Genomic DNA, 17,859 nt, shown 5'->3' on the forward strand with positions numbered 1-17,859 from the left:
TTCACCCGCCGCCCGGCCTTCTGCTGGGTGGTCGAACACGGCCCGGAACCGGCGGGTGAACTCAGGGTAGTGATCCCTTGCCGAGTCTGGGCCGTACCACACTGCGTTGGCCCACTCCAGGGCACGTCCCGTTAAGCAGGAGACGAGGACGCTTACGCTCTCCTCTCCGGAGGGAGCTGGATGAACGGTAGCCAGGTACAAATCCAACTGTAGCAGGAACCCCTGGCACCCCGCCGCCGCTCCATCGTACTCCCTGGGGAGAGCCAGGCGTAGGGCTCCGGGTCCGGACGTCGGTGGAGGGGTAGATGGTGGAGGAGGAGTTGGTGCTGGGGATGCGGTAGGGAGGCCACTCCTCTCCCATCGGTCCATCCTCTCCATCATCTGCTCCATCGCTGAGCCGATTCGGTGGAGGATGGTGGTATGGTGAAGGACCCGTTCCTCCATCGATGGGAGAGGAGGGGAGGCTGCTCCTGCTGACTCCATAGCTGGTGCGGGATTCTGTCAGTCGTTGCTAGGAGTGGTGGTAGGAGTCAGGCGCAGAGAGCAGAGGTAAGGAACTGTGTGTTTGTTCAATAAAAACACAACACGATCGACGCCAACACAACGGGCGTGAAAAATGCAAAGTGCCCAAACAACAGGTGCACAGCATGCATGAAAATAGAACAGTAGTAGATCGCCAGCACATCCAAATACAAAACACAACCTGACGCTAAATAATCCCGCACAACACTGGGCGGGCTAACCAGGCTTAAATAACCAAAATCAAAAGACAAATGAGGAACAGGTGCAACCAATAAGACAAACCAAACGAAAAGGAAAAAAGGATCAGCGGCGGCTAGTAGGTCGGTGACGACGACCGCCAAGCGCCGCCCGAGCAGGCAGGGGAGCCACCTTCGGTGGGATTCATGACAATATACAGTGAGTGCAAATGAGGTAAGTTAAGGCAATAAATAGGCCATGGTGGCGAAGTAATTACAATATAGCAATTAAACACTGGAATGGTAGATGTGCAGAAGATGAATGTGCAAGTAGAGATACTGGGGTGCAAAGGAGCAAGATAAATAAATAAATACAGTATGGGGATGAGGTAGGTAGATAGATGGGCTGTTTACAGATGGGCTATGTACAGGTGCAGTGATCTGTGAGCTGCTCTGACAGCTGGTGCTTAAAGCTAGTGAGGGAGATATGAGTCTCCAGCTTCAGAGATTTTTGCAGTTCATTCCAGTCATTGGCAGCAGAGAACTGGAAGGAAAGGCGGCCAAAAGAGGAATTGGCTTTGGGGGTGACGAGTGAGATATACCTGCTGGAGCGCATGCTACGAGTGGGTGCTGCTATGGTGACCAGTGAGCTGAGATAAGGTGGGGCTTTACCTAGCAGAGACTTGTAGATAACCTGTAGCCAGTGGGTTTGGCGACGAGTATGAAGTGAGGGCCAACCAATGAGAGCGTACAGGTCGCAATGGTGGGTAGTGTATGGGGCTGTGGTGACAAAACGGATGGCACTGTGATAGACTGCGTCCAGTATGTTGAGTAGAGTGTTGGAGGCTATTTTATAGATGACATCACCGAAGTCGAGGATCGGTAGGATGGTCAGTTTTACAAGGGTGTGTTTGGCAGCATGAGTGAAGGATGCTTTGTTGCGATATAGGAAGCCGATTCTAGATTTAATTTTGGATTGGAGATGCTTAATGTGAGTCAGAAGGAGAGTTTACAGTCTAACCAGACACCCAGGTATTTGTAGTTGTCAGAGCCGTCCAGAGTAGTGATGCTGGACGGGCAGTGATCGATTGAATAGCATGCATTTAGTTTTACCTGCATTTAAGAGCAGTTGGAGGCCACGGAAGGAGAGTTGTATGGCATTGAAGCTCGTCTGGAGGTTAGTTAACACAGTGTCCAAAGACACCTATCCCATCTGGACAAAAAGAATACCTACGTAAGAATGCTGTTCATTGACTACAGCTCAGCATTCAACACCATAGTATCCGCCAAGCTCATCATCAAGCTGCAGTCCCTGGGTCTTAACCCCGCCCTATGCAACTGGGTCCTGGACTTTCTGACTGGCCGCCTCCAGGTGGTGAAGGTAGGAAACAACATCTCCACTTCGCTGACCGTCAACACTGGGGCCCCACAAGGGTGTGTGCTCAGCCCTCTCCTGTACTTCCTGTTCACCCACGACTGCCTGGCCATGCAAACCTCCAACTCAATCATTAAGTTTGCAGACGATACAACAGTAGTGAGCTTGATCACCAACAACAACGAGACAGCCTACTGGGAGGAGGTGACGGCACTCGGAGTGTGGTGTCAGGAAAACAACCTCTCACTCAACGTCAACAAAACAAAGGAGATGATCGTGGACTTCAGGAAACAGCAGAGGGAGCACCCCCCATCCACATCGAAGGGACAGCAGTGGAGAAGGTGGAAAGTTTTAAGTTCCTGGGCGTACACATCACAGACAAACAGAAATGGTCCACCCACACAGACAGCGTGGTTAAGGCACAACAGTGCCTCTTCAACCTCAGGAGGCTGAAGACATGTGGCTTGTCACCCAAAACCCTGACAAACTTTTACAAATGCACATCGAGAGCATCTTGTCGGGCTGTATCACAGCTTGGTACGGCAACTGCACCGCCCTCAACCGCAAGGCTCTCCAGAGGATGGTGCGGTCTGCACAACACATCACTGGGGGCAAACTACCTGCCCTCCGTGACACCTACAGCACCTCATGTCACAGGAAGGCCAGAAGATCATCAAGGACAACAACCACCCGAGCCACTGCCTGTTCACTCCGCTATCATCCAGAAGGCGAGGTTAGTAAAGGTGCATCAAAGATGGGACTGAGAGACTGAAAAACATCTTCTATCTCAAGGCCATCAGACTACTAAACAGCAATCACTAACTCAGAGAGGTTGCTGCCCACATTGAGACCCAATCACTGGACACTTTAATAAATGTATTACTAGTCTCTTTAAACAATGCCACTTTAAATAATGACACTTTAATAATTTTTACATATCTTACTCATATCACATGTATATACTGTATTTTATACCATCTACTGCACCTTGCCTATGCCGTTCGGCCATCACTCATCCATATACTTATATGTACATATTCTCATTCACCCCTTTAAATTTGTGTGTATTAGGTAGTTGTTGGGGAATTGTTAGATTACTTGTTAGATATTACTGCACTATCGGAACTAGAAGCACAAGCATTCTGCAAGCATTCCACTACACTTGCATTAACATCTGCTAACCATGTGTATGTGACCAATAAAAATTGATTTGATTTGATTTGAGAAGCAGAAGGAATCTGTTGTAGCTGTCTTTTTTGATGTGGTGAAGGCATATGATATGATGTGGAAGGAGGGGTTGTTAATCAAGCTTGATATTATGTGGGTAGGAGGAAGAACGGATGAAGGATTTCCTGTTTGGAAGGTGAGGGTGGGGAAGTCTCTATCAGGCAGCTACCTGGTGATATCGATACACCGCAGGGGAATGTGATTAGTCCTCTGTTGTTCTCAATCATGATCAATGATGTTTACTCTCAGGTACAGCCGGATATCGGGAGGTCGTTATTTGCAGATGATGGGGCCTTATGGAAGAGGGGAAGAAATGTGCCAGACATAGTCAGGAAGGTACAGGAAGCAATTGATGAAGTAGAGGGGTGGGTATTAATGTGGGGATTCAGGTTCTCTATAGAGAAAACTCAGACTGTGTTTACCAGGAGGACGGTGGGAGATGAGGTATGCATGAGGGCAGAACACATTGAGAGAGTGGTGGGAAAGTGTAAGAAGGTGCTAAATGTGATGCGCTGTCTGACAGGGAAGGAGTGGGGGGCTGGTTGTTCCTCATTGAGGACCATGTATGTTGCATTGATTCGATCTGTAATAGACTATGGCAGTATTGTGTATGGTTCAGGCAGCAAGGACCTCATTGGAAAGGCTAGATGTCATACAGGGGCAAGCATTTCGGACATCCCCAGTGTCTGTACTACAGGTGGAGATGGGGGATATGCCATTGCAGGTTAGGAGACAGCAGCTGGCAATTAATTATTGGGTCAACCTACAGGGACATGGGGTGTCTCATCCTGCGAAAGGGATTTTACAGGCATGCTGAGAACATGAGCGAAGACAGAACACAATCTTTGGGTAGGTGGGTCATACCCAGGCGAAGGAGATGGGACTGTATGAAATGGAGTTTACTCCAATGGTAGCTATTCCTGTATATCCACCATGGCTACTCCTGCCTCCAGTAGTTGATCTAGAAGTGTTGAATAGACTACAGAAAGATAGTGAGGGAGGGTGTTGATCTATCTATTTTGTTTAAGAGACATCTGAATACTGTCTATCAGGATTTTGTGGCCATTTTCACAGATGGTTCAAAAGATCCAAGGACAGGACATACTGGGTCAGCATTTATAGTGCAGGAATGTGGGATGACAGTCCGGAAACGTTACAGATCATCTGACTGTATATATACGAAGGAGCTGATGGCCATACTGTTGGCCTTGCAGTGGATGGAGGAAGTCAAGCCAGACAGAGTAGTTATTTGCTCTGATTCAGGTGCAGTGTTGATGAGTCTCCAGTCATTTAGGTCACATAGCAGACAAGACCTGCTTCATGAGGTGCTACAAACCCATGGCTGGATTAGACAGATGGGTATACAGATAAGATTTACTTGAATCCCAGCCCATGTGGGGGTGGAGGGGAACGAGGCAGTTGATGTCCTGACTAAACAAGCACTTAGTAGTGGGGATGTTGATGTTGTAGTTTCAATGAGCAAGGCAGAGGCAAAAAGCCTGATATGGACAGTGATAGTGCGGAGATGGTGGGAGCAGTGGAATAGAGATACTAAGGGCAGGCATTTATTTCAAGTACAGAGTTAAGTCGGGGAGGGGAAGACGGCAGGAAGGGACGGAAGAGAGGAGGCTATTTTTACAAGATTAAAGGTTGGAAACAGCCGGTTGAAGAGGACCTTAAATGTGATAGGAAAGCATCCAACAGGAAAGTGTAATTATTTGCCAGGAAACAGAGATCGTGGAGCATGTATTGCTACAGTGTAGGCAGTATCAGAGAGAAAGAGAGAGGCTGAGATATAGTATGAGGGAGAAGGGGATACTGGAAATTAAAGTATATTGAGAAGTATGGCATTAGATATAGTCTCAAATATTTTGTTATCTTTTTTCAAGAGCAACAGGTCTGGCAGGTAGGATTAAGTTTCTCCCTGTCTCTGGCCCACACTCCAGTACAGTACAGTACAGTACAGTACAGTAGGTGGCGGTAATTCACCATAACTTTGGATGCCAACCACCGATAATCCCCACAGAAGAAGATGCACAACGTTTGGTAGGGAAAGGAAGTCCAGTTGTGGGAAGTGGGAGAGGTCGAAACTGGGCCGATATAATTTTATCATCGCAATAAATGTTTCTGTTCCCAAAATTAGAATCTGTTACGAACACAGTGCACTAAGTTTTATACACTTAGTGCTTTGCCGAAGACCAAAACGTCATAAAATGTCGTCATAATATATGCACTAACTGTTTCGAATGGGACGCATGTGGACGTCTTTACCCCATCCTCCCCTCCTTTTCACTGTCAATGTTTTGGTCCTGAATTCTCTTTGCTTGTGTGATAGGCCTACTACCCGCAGCAGTGAACGCAGGAGCCTAGATATGTTTCTACCACAAAATCTAGTCATATCTATCCTTTGATTTCAAGGCAGTTGGCAAAGAGCTGGATACTCTCTTTCATAATTAGGGATTCAAATGATTGCTGCAATCAGACTAGTCCCGACTGCTGCCCTGATTCTCAGGCAATCCCCGTCTTGGTCTAGCCCGCCCCTCCGGTTGAATGGGATCCCTCCGCATCAGTTCGACAATCGATTCTCTGCTGTGAACGTCGTCTGAAATCGGTTATAATTTTGGGGTTTACTTCGATGACTGAGTCTGTGACATTTTGTCGTTACATTCGATGAACTATTGCCCATCTCGTAAATAAACAAGCAACGGCAATACATTGGTACTCGTCAGGGTAAGTGACTTGTTATTTTTGTATATGATGAAACCAATGATTGAACATAAACAATGTATCCGGGCCGTCAAGTTGCATTGAAATCAAATACGTTCTGAACACAACATTGCCGCAATGCTTCTAATAAAGCTGATGTGAAATAACTCCCTGGATCAGGGTGTTCGGGAGGGTCTTTCTAATCCAATAATTAATGTCTTAATGATAGTAGGCTAAGTGTTGCCTAACATTTTACATAGTTATTAAGTACCTAGTTTTATTATTGGGACAAAGCTATGGAACGCTATTGACCATCACATTATTGGCTCTTCAAGTAGCTACATTCATGCCAAGATATGTCAATCAGCAATACACTAGTCTGTGTGTGTGAGAGAAAGAGAGAGATATGTAATAAAGTGTAGCTATATAGGCCATAGAGCTCTCACTAGCTCTCTGCCGGTGGCTATAGCCTACTTCTAAACTATGGGCTGTGTCATATGCTCAGGATTAGTGTTCTCCTACTCAAGATGAGTCAACAAGCCAAATATTGACACTTGATGAAGCGTAACATGTCTCATTTCAGTTTTTGAACATATATGTTTTTTACTTATTGAGAATGGCTATGACTAAGGACATAAAAAAACTGGTTTCAGTGTTGACTATTGGGAGTGGTATACACTTGATGAAGTAATAGGATCACCTTGCCCCATGGCAATTGTATTTATTCAACACAGAGTTGCCATAATCCTAAAACACACACATACACACTGTACAGTATACATTCACTTTGTTTCCACCCCCACTGAGTGTTATCTTGTACCTTTTTATCTATCTGAAGTCTAGATAATGTATGAACAAACAAAGCCAAAATCTCCACTGGAATTGTCTCTCCAGGAATTCACTCAGTTAATTTTAGAATCACAAAGAATTTAACATTTCCCAAGGAATTATATTTTTGTTTAGAATGTGCAATTGAATTGGCCAGTACATTGTAAACTGTGGATGATTAGATGAATTGAAGGACACATCCTTAATTGAATATGAATTATGAACCACTCAGTTTCTGTAATGATGAGAATATGTATCTGTTTCTGCATTATTGAGGAATTCTGTTGTTCGGCAAGAGCATTCTGAAGCTATTAGTCTCTGTATAGGCTAGCCTATATCCCTTCCCAAAATCTGCTCCTCTGTCTCCAAAAATCTGACACGCAAACCAAACGTATGCTCCAAGGAGATTTAGTTCTAATGTCCAAAATCATACATGATGATGAGAAAAGCACTGCAGTGTTTTAGTCACACAATTTCAATTAAATGTGTTTATTTTGTACTAAAACAATGGGAGAATTCAATATGATTTTGCTGCTTTCTTGGCAGCCATGCTCTCTCTCTCTGCAGGTCTTTTCAGATGGCCTGTCAGTCATAAGTGTTTTATCAACATGCCTAACTGAATCTTCCCTGGTTGATGTAGGCGCCATTGATAAAGGAAATGCCCCTTTGAATCCTTCGAAAGAATGTCCCTCAGTGAAACCTCTGGAACTTTGTTGGCTCCAATGAGATCACTGCAAAGTGGCAGAATGTCCTGTTAGTTGGTGGATTGACCCCTTTGTCCCCGTATATACTGAAGCATTCTTTTTGACAGAGTAGTACACTACACTGGGCCTGGCAGGAGTCAATGACTCGCTTGTTTCCAAAGCCAGGCGTCCAAGCCTTGAGAATGATCTGCCTATGCAACAATTGTGACTGGCTCTGTTAAAATGTATTTGTGCACTTAATGGAAAGGGCATTTCGAGGAGCCTTGTAGAGCCACTTGAGGAGTGACTATTACTATGAATAAAGTTTTGACCCTATATTGCTACCTTGAATTTGAGAGTTAACCTTATTTAGCTGTAGGAGGCAAATACAATGAAAACAGAACAGGCTAGTTTGCTAGCAAATGTCATTTCAACCGAGTTATCCCGGTTTCCTTCAGGTCAGACGAGGATTAATTAGCATAAAGTTCTAACAACTTAATTGGCTATAATATTATGAGTAGGGGGGCTGGTTCTTGGGCCCAAGGAATAGGATTGTAGTGATGCGGGATGGTGAAAAGAAAAACCCACACACAAGCGTAGACACGTGCTGTGTTGTTGGTCCAAGTAGAACAGCACAACGTTCCCTGATGGCTTATTGAGGAGTTCTTAACAAACAAAACACTTATCTGATGCCAACAATGCCTAGAACATTCTCACTTCAATTTGGCCTTTGGATTTATAATTCACTTACAGCACTCACTGCAGTTGTATTGGTACTTTGGCCGGCTGGCGCGAGGACTGCGACAGCCTCCCACTGAACTCATTGAATTTTTCATGTGGCAGACGTACACACCAAACTTATGTTGCTTTGTCTGGCCCAGTTTTAGTACTAATTAGTGCCCAGTGATTTTGAAGGGCAGCCATTTTAATGGTGGGGGGGAGGGGGAAATGCCACCTGTTCTCTTTCTCTGTTGAAATGGGCTTTGTTTGGGGTAGTTAATCATAAATGGTGGAAGAGGACAACTTATTTTTCAAGAGAGCCCTGTGAGTCCTAACCCATCTTCAGGGCGTGGACGTATGCATATAAAAGGGAACCAGACTTATGACCTGAAGTGTACAGTATTATCAAGTTTCACTTCCAGGTTACAGTCAGCTGAGCAGTGAACAGCCCGCAGGATGTCACATGAGTTACATCAGAAGATTTACTTAAGGGTAACTCCATATGTAAAAGTCAAACCAATGTTAAATCGATATTGTTTGTGTTCAGCTTAGAAACCACTGTATATGATAATAAGCAGTCACTCACCCAGCCCTCTCTGCATGCAGCTATCTGATAGCAGTCACTCACCCAGCACTCTTTGCAAGATACAGTTGAAGTCGGAAGTTTACATACACATATGTTGGAGTCATTAAAACTCGTTTTTCTACCACTCCACAAATGTATTTTTTGGCAAGTCGGTTAGGACATCTACTTTGTGCATGACACAAGTCGTCATTTGTCCAACAATTGTTTACAGACAGATTATTTCACTTATAATTCACTGTATCACAATTCCAGTGGGTCAGAAGTTTACATACACTAAGTTCACTGTGCCTTTATTCCAGAAAAGGATGTCATGACTTTAGAAGCTTCTGAAAGGCTAATTGACATCAATTAAGTCAATTGGAGGTGTACTTGTGCATATATTTCAAGGCCTACCTTCAAACTCAGTGCCTCTTTGCTTGACATCATGGGAAAATCAAAAGAAATCAGCCAAGACTTCAGAAAACAAATTGTAGACCTCCACAAGTCTGGTTCATCCTTGGGAGCAATTTCCAAATGCCTGAGGGTACCACGTTCATCTGTACAAACAAAAGTATGCAAGTATAAACACCATGGGACCACGCAGCCGTCATACCACTCAGGAAGGAGACGCTTTCTGTCTCCTAGAGAAGAACGTACTTTGGTGCGAAAACTGCCAATCAATCCCAGAACAACAGCAAAGGACCTTGTGAAGATGCTGGAAGAAACAGGTACAAAAGTATCTATATCCACAGTAAAATGAGTCCTATATCGACATAAAAAAGGCTGCTCAGCAAGGAAGAGCCACTGCTCCAAAACTGCCATAAAAAAGCTAGACTACAGATTGCAACTGCACGTGGGGACAAAGATTGTACTTTTTGGAGAAATGTCCTCTGGTCTGATGAAACAAAAATAGAACTGTTTGGCCATAATGACCATTGTTATGTTTGGAGGAAAAAGGGGGAGGCTTGCAAGCCGAAGAACACCATCCCAACCGTCAAGCGTGGGGGAGCTTTGCTGCAGGAGGGACTGGTGCACTTCACTAAATAGATGGCATCATGAGGGAGGAAAATGATGTGTATATATTGAAGCAACATCTCCAGACATCAGTCAGGAAGTTAAAGCTTGGTCGCAAATGGGTCTTCCAAATGGACAATGACCCCACGCATACTTCCAAAATTGTGGCAAAATGGCTTAAGGACAAAAAAGTCAAGGTATTGGAGTGGCCATCACAAAGCCCTGCCTCAATCCTATTGAAAATTTGTGGGCAGAACTGAAAAAGCTTGTGCGAGCAAGGAGGCCTACAAACCTGACTCAGTTACACCAACTCTGTCAGGAGGAATGTGCCAAAATTCACCCAACTTATTGTGGGAAGCTTGTGGAAGGCTACACAAAATGTTTGACCCAAGTTAAACAATTGAAAGGCAATGCTGCCAAATACTAATTGAGTGTATGTAAACTTCTGACCCACTGGGAATGTGATGAAAGAAATAAAAACTTAAATAGAATGATTTCTGCTATTATTCTGACATTTCACATTCTTAAAATAAAGTAGTGGAAAAAATAAAGGATTAAATGTCAGGAATTGTGAAAATCTGAGTTGAAATGTATTTGGCTAAGGTGTATGGAGACTTCTGACTTCAACTGTATCTGAAGCCCTGTGGCTGGAGACATTTCAATGGAGTATCTGATTGTGGTTCATTGAGTGGAACAGAACAGAGGAGGGACTGTCCTCTCATTCCTCCCAGGGTTCCAGGCTACTGAAGCTAGTCACTTCCTGTTCTGGCCTAGCGTGCTCTGTGAACAGTGTGACCGGGCCCATACATCTAATCTCAATCCCTCCACTGTTGCTTGGGAGTAGAGACGGGAGGGTTATCAGTCGAAAGGTCTTGTTTGGATTTTCTTCTCACTCCCACCAGTTCTCTTGACAAGAAAAGGCTCCTTTTCATTCAGAAAGATGTCTCTCTGTGTCTATGCAGTCACAGCTGGGCCACTAAGTCAAGTTATATGACTGCATGACTGCTTGCTGATTGCTTCCTCAGGGCCAAGGCTGACTTGAAAAAGAGACTCCTATCTCAATGGGACCCGCCTGGTTAAATAAAGGATTAATTCATGTTGATATTCATACTCATCCTCTTTGAGATGCTGGACCAGCCTTGATCTTTGTTCCTCTCAGGGTCCCCTGCCTGAAAATCACTATATTGAAATGGGTTTTATGTAAATGTTGTATTGACAAAATGACCCCCTCAAGTTGGACTTGCAGGCCTTTTCCCTGCAGATGTAGTCTAATTGAAGGCACAACACACAGACTTTTTGTGTTTACTGATCTGAAGTACCATGTCATTATGAGTACAACAGGATGTAGGTAGATGACACGATCTCAGATTCTGTCATTTTCAAGGGAATGGAAACACACAATTCTCATTTCTGGATTGAGAGTGTGTAGGAGGTCTAGGAATTTATTCAGCAATGCTTGAAGAGTAGCCTATTTTTTTTAAATTTTACTTTTATTTAACTAGGCAAGTCAGTTAACAGGTTATTAAGAACACATTTTTATTTACAATGATGGGCAGAACGCAGATTTTTACCTTGTCAGCTCGGGGATTTGATCTAGCAACCTTTCGGTTACTGGCCCAACGTTCTAACCACTAGGCTACCTGCCGCCCCTATCCATCTTAAACTAAAAACCTTTTCCACTCCTCATAGTCCTCACATGGAGGTCAGGCAGGAGCAGTTTTCCTGGGTGGTGGCCGTAGTCCCCCCTGATGCTTATCTGTGTGAGTGTGAGAGCTGCTCCCTGGGGTCCTTTTCTTCCTCATCAGTCTTGTCGAGGGTGCAACAGCGTCTCTATTTCCTAAGGTGGCTGAAAAAATTCTGCATGCCGCCCTGGGTCCTCTCCAAATACTACCGCTACACCATCGAGAGCGTCACGACCTGGTACGGGAATTGCTCCATCCACAACCGCAAGGTCCTCCACCCGCCAGCGGGTGGTGAAGACGGCCCAGTACATCACTGGGACCATGCTCCCACCCATCCAGGACATCTACTTGAAATGGTGTCTGAGGAAGGTATGCAGCATCATCAAGGACCCCACACACCCCAGCCTTGAGTTCTTCTCTCCCTTAACGTCGGGCAGACCACGCTCAAAAGTTGCTTAGGTCACTCGTTTTGCCCATTCTAACATTCAAGCGAACAGTAACTGGATGCCTGTCTGCCTGCTTTATATAGCAAGCCACAGGCACGTGACTCACTGTGTGTAGGAGCAAACCATTTTTGTGTTGGTGTACCTAATAAACTGGCTACTGGATGTACATTCATACAGCTGCTACCAGACTTATATTATACTGCTCAATATATACACTTGTAAATATTGGACTATTAATTGTCTTATCTTGTATTATACTTACGCTAAAATGTATTATTATATTTTACTGCCATTTATACTGAACAAAAATCTAAATGCAATATATTCAAAAGCTGTCCAGAACTTGCAAACTGCTATTTATACTGTTCAACATACCTTGTGTCAATTGAAGCTTATCCTCAATACTGACAACTAAACTAATGGTGTTTTCTAAAGCAAGAAATATACCTCTGAACCTTTCACCTATTACTACCTGTCAGGGCAAGGAGATTGAGACTGTAACCTCATATAAATATCTTGGAATTTTAATTGATGACTGCCTCTCTTTTTTAAATTGCATATTCAACAACTTACAAAAAAATTGAAGCTGAAATTGGGATTTTATTTTAGGAATAAGGCCTGTTTTTCTTTTGAAGCCAGAAGAAGGCTAGTATCAGCTACATTTATGCCTTTACTAGACTATGGGGATATTTTATATATGAATGCTTCCGCTCAGTGTTTGAGATCAATTGACACCCTTTACCATTTCACTTTGAGATTTATTTTAAACTGCAAAACCCTTACGCACTTTGTATACCAGGGTTGGCTGGCTTTCTCTAGTCACTCGTAGGCTCAGTCACTGGTATACTTTTATTTACAAAGCCATTTTGGGTTTACTACCTTTTTATTTGGGCATTTTTATTGTTCAGAAATGTGGTGGGTACTCTCTTCGTTTGCTGGACTTTATCCTGCTAACTGTTCCAAATGTCCGAACTGAATTTGGTAAAAGGGCTTTTATGTACTCTGCGCCATCGTCTTGGAACGCCTTACAAAATACTTTTAAACTGGAAGAACTTGTCCCAATTGGTATTTTTAAAGCACTGATGAACGATCTTGAGACTGATGCCCTGACCTGTCAGTATTTAAAATTTGCTGTTTTTGATTGTGTTATACTCTTGTGAATTCTATGGTTTTTACTAGATTACTTGTAGTTTTTCATGTTGTTTGTCTCTAATTTTTGTAATGACTTGGTGCTGCCTATCTTGGCCAGGATGCTCTTGAAAAAGGGCCCAATGAGCTCTTCCTGGTTAAATAAAATATGCAACAATTTCAAAGATTTTACAGAGTTACAGTTCATATCAGTAAATATAAATAACTTAATTAGGCCCTAATCTATGGATTTCACATGACTGGGCAGGTGTGCAGCCATGGGTGGGCCTGGGAGGGCATAGGCCAACCCACTTGGCAGCCAGGCCCACCCACTGAGGAGCCAGGCCCTGCAAATCAGAACAAGTTTTGCCCCACAAAGGGCTTTAATACAGACAGAAATACTCCTCAGCACCCCCCCCCCCCGAGGTGAAGATGCTGGATGTGGCGGTCCTGAACGTACTGTAATATTTTCTAAAACGACGTTGGAGGTGGCTTATGGTAGAGACATTAACAATAAATTATCTGGCAATAGCTCTGGTGGACATTCATGCAAGTCAGGAAAGGGGGATACCTTGTCAGTTGTACACCTTAATGTATTCAACTCAAATGTGTCTTCGCATTTAACCCAAGTCAGCATGCCAATTGCACGCTCCCTCAACTTGAGACATCTGTGGCATTGTGTTCTGTGACAACTGCACATTTTAAAGTGGCCTTTTATTGTCCCCAGCACAAGGTGCACCTGTGTAATGATCATGCTGTTTGATCAGATTATTGATATGCCACACCTGTCAGGTGGATGGATTATATTGCAAAGGAGAAATGCTCACTATCAGGGATGTAAACAAATTTGTGCACAACATTTGAGAGAAATAAGCTTTTTTGTGCGTATGAAATATTTCTGGGATCTTTTTATTTCAGTTCATGAGACCAAAACTTTACATGTTGCATTTAATATTTTTGTTCCGTTTACTTTCTTCATATTCTTATCTGTTATTTCTTATTGTATTTTCGAGAAGGAACCTGCAGGTAATCATTTCGTTGGATCATGCGTATCCTGTACATTCGACTAATAAAACTTGAAATTTGAATTGTGTGAGCTGAGCAGCCATGCCCTGTGGACTGGAAGCTGTACAGCTACTGCTACAGCTGCATGTTCTGTCCTGTGAGGAGGGACCACATGCCTGGGGTGTATTCGTTAGTGCCCACTGTAGCAAAACATTTTGCAATGAAAAACAACCAAGTGTTTCTTATTGAGTAAGACCAGGTAGTTCCTCCCTGTTTGTCTGTTTCCTTCCATTTAGTGCCGAATGAACACAACCCTGCTGTCCTCTAAGCAAAGGAAGTTTACCCTGGTCTTCACCTATGAATGGATGAAATCGGTTCATTGATGGGGCCCATCTCCCTAAAATCTGTTATGAAAATGCTAGCCTCAGCCGAGTACCCAACAACCGGATGTTCTGGTTTTCAGGGGAAATGAAAAGAGAGCCTGTGACACGACTTCCGCTTTTGGATGTTAACAAAGCCAACACTCTTAACTCCTCCTCCACATTTACTGAATTGGTGCAGAAGAGAACCTCCCCTGACAGTTTAAAAAAAAAAGTTCTTCTTGTAAAGACCAGTATGTAGGGGATCTAGTTTCAGGCCTTTCTTTTATGCCTGCTACGTTAGGTTGTGGAAATACTAACCAAGGCGTGGAGGAGACCTGTTTATATTTTAATGATCATGCGTGACGATCACATTTGTTTCATGTAGGGAGGGCCTCAGCTGTTGTTTTATTGTCATCTTGTTTATCTACCACTGGCTCTGCTGGAGAAGCATTCCAATCTGTTACAAAGTGCTGAATCTATTGACAAACATTAGAAAAGTGTGGTTCAGCATCTACACCATCAAATGTAGCCATATTGGCTTCCCCCTCCCCCAAATATGTTCATTGTACAGGTCCCATTGGTGCAGTTACTGGCAAGAGAATAGGTCAGGGCTCTCCAACCATGTTCCTGGAGAGACTACCTTACCGTCCTGTAGGTTTTCACTCCAAACCTAATCTAGCACACCTGATTCTAATAATTAGACATGTATAGCTTAATCTTGGTGCAAATCTATAATGAATGTTTGTACTTTTGTAGAAAGGTCATTTATGTTTTTCTGACCTCTTCTATTCTGCTTAAGGATAGTTCTTGTCTCACTGAGGAAGTGCTCTTGGCAGCCTCAAAAAGGGAAAATATGAAGGAAACTTTTAATGTTTCCAGACAAGTGACGAACCAAACACTGTCACCTGATTCAGTCGATTCTAAATCCAAACATCCACTAGCCTAAGGAAGTCTGTTGACGAGAACAACAATCAATCTTCTTTTGGTTTAGTACTGCTTATTGGTTTCAGGAATGGAAATTAACGTTTTTCCTACTCTAAGTTGTTGTGAAACGTCCCTGGCTGACGGTGCGGGATGTTAGGATGTTCTGTGATTGAATCAGTGGCCAGTGGCATCATGAACTTCTATCCACGTCCTGGGTGTAGGGTGCCTCTACCAGCTCTCAGAACATTCCTCGTATGGTGTGTGAGATGGAGTGGTGTCAGGACTTGTCTCATTCTTCACTCTGCATTCCACAGACATGACTGGGGCTCACACTGATATCACAAACCTGAGTGTACAGACACCTGAGAGTACACATGCAGACATGCACATGCAGTGTTCCCCTAGGAGATTTTCCAAAAGCAGTGGCAAAGTTAGTGTGTGTGTGGGGCGTGGACAATGGGGCCATCTTCTTGGCCACAGAGACAAAATGGTGCTGTTTTAATGCACATGTTCTGCAATTCTACACATTTTGCCATGGGGCTTAGAGAAAATGTGCAGTTTTAAAGATAATTTCCTGCAATTCTACACATCAGTGACTCAAACATTATAACAAAATCAACGTGGGACCCAAGCCATTCAATTTTTTGGATTTTTGATTCTCCCTGACTGCCTAGTTTTTATGTTGGTGATTGAGAACTAACAAAGATGGTCTTATTTAAAAATATATGCTCCATTACTTTTCCACATACTATATACTGTATATCTTATGGAGTGGTGGCAACGATTTAGCAGGGCGGCTCGCTACTGCTAAAGGAATATAGGGGAAACACTGACACGTGTGTGTGTGTGTGTGTGTGTGCGTGCGCACAGACACACACACCAAACCTCTTCAATACACACACCTGCTAGTCTCATTCCTCATACCTGTAATGGAGACTCTAATATTTGGACTTGTGTTTACACACACATGATTATGTTTAGAGTTGCTGTGAACTGCCATTTTACATCCATATGGTTTTCTGCTGGGGCCTCAGATTTCAGAGGTACATGGAGTTTTCTTAAATGGTAACAGTACTAGGCACTTCTGCCTAAATCAGACATTAAACAGTCAAAGCCCTGAGTTGGTGGATGCTAGCTGCTTAGAAGTTCCCTCTTTTTAAAATAAGATTAAAAAGAAGGGTCATTGACGGGCTAGGTTATACTTCAAAGCATCTCGGTGCTTTGTGTAGGTTTTTACACAGAGATTTTGACTGGTTCTCTTCTTTATTATCCTAGTTTCTGCCTCTGACATTTATGAGCTAGAGCGGCGTTTTTGAGACGAGGGCAGATCCCGAAGGGGCCGGGTCTTTTTTTTTTACAGAAACTTATGTAGAGTCAAAGTGTTTGGTTTGAGCTACAAACTATTCATCTATGAAAAGCTGAGACTCTCACAAACACGCACATTACATTTACATTTAAGTCATTTAGCAGACGCTCTTATCCAGAGCGACTTACAAATTGGTGCATTCACCTTATGATATCCAGTGGAACAACCACTTTACAATAGTGCATCTAAATCTTTCAAGGGGGGGGGGGGGTTAGAAGGATTACTTTATCCTATCCCAGGTATTCCTTAAAGAGGTGGGGTTTCAGGTGTCTCCGGAAGGTGGTGATTGACTCCGCTGTCCTGGCGTCGTGAGGGAGCTTGTTCCACCATTGGGGTGCCAGAGCAGCGAACAGTTTGGACTGGGCTGAGCGGGAACCGTGCTTCCTCAGAGGTAGGGGGGCCAGCAGGCCAGAGGTGGATGAACGCAGTGCCCTTGTTTGGGTGTAGGGCCTGATAAGAGCCTGAAGGTATGGAGGTGCCGTTCCCCTCACAGCTCCGTAGGCAAGCACCATGGTCTTGTAGCGGATGCGAGCTTCAACTGGAAGCCAGTGGAGAGAGCGGAGGAGCGGGGTGACGTGAGAGAACTTGGGAAGGTTGAACACCAGACGGGCTGCGGTGTTCTGGATGAGTTGTAGGGGTTTAATGGCACAGGCAGGGAGCCCAGCCAACAGCGAGTTGCAGTAATCCAGACGGGAGATGACAAGTGCCTGGATTAGGACCTGCGCCGCTTCCTGTGTGAGGCAGGGTCGTACTCTGCGAATGTTGTAGAGCATGAACCTACAGGATCGGGTCACCGCCTTGATGTTAGTGGAGAACGACAGGGTGTTGTCCAGGATCACGCCAAGGTTCTTAGCACTCTGGGAGGAGGACACAAGGGAGTTGTCAACCGTGATGGCGAGATCATGGAACGGGCAGTCCTTCCCCGGGAGGAAGAGCAGCTCCGTCTTGCCGAGGTTCAGCTTGAGGTGGTGATCCGTCATCCACACTGATATGTCTGCCAGACATGCAGAGATGCGATTCGCCGCCTGGTTATCAGAAGGGGGAAAGGAGAACGCACATGTAACATGTTTTGCTCTATGACGCTTACAAGCTACATGAGTCATTTGAAGGGAAGGGGATGTTCTACATAC

At 44.1% G+C, this 17,859-nt stretch overlaps 1 protein-coding gene across 4 annotated transcripts in view; it reads left to right on the plus strand.

Annotated features, from left to right (window-relative positions):
- Positions 1–5,575: 5,575 nt before the first annotated feature.
- Positions 5,576–17,859, plus strand: part of LOC106572626 (proto-oncogene tyrosine-protein kinase Src) — a 40,470-nt gene continuing 28,186 nt past the window's right edge. For 2 of the 4 annotated variants that reach the window (XM_014146977.3, XM_014146976.3), the window contains exon 1: positions 5,577–6,030. The gene's annotated coding sequence lies outside the window, so the exon portion shown is untranslated. Of the gene's footprint in view, positions 6,031–17,859 lie in introns of all 4 variants that reach the window. The other 2 variants (XM_014146975.3, XM_014146978.3) reach the window with 2 other exon arrangements.

The sequence above is a fragment of the Salmo salar genome, chromosome 15, assembly GCF_965601325.2.
Source record: "Salmo salar chromosome 15, fSalSal1, whole genome shotgun sequence".
NCBI classification, from domain to species: Eukaryota; Metazoa; Chordata; class Actinopteri; order Salmoniformes; family Salmonidae; genus Salmo; species Salmo salar.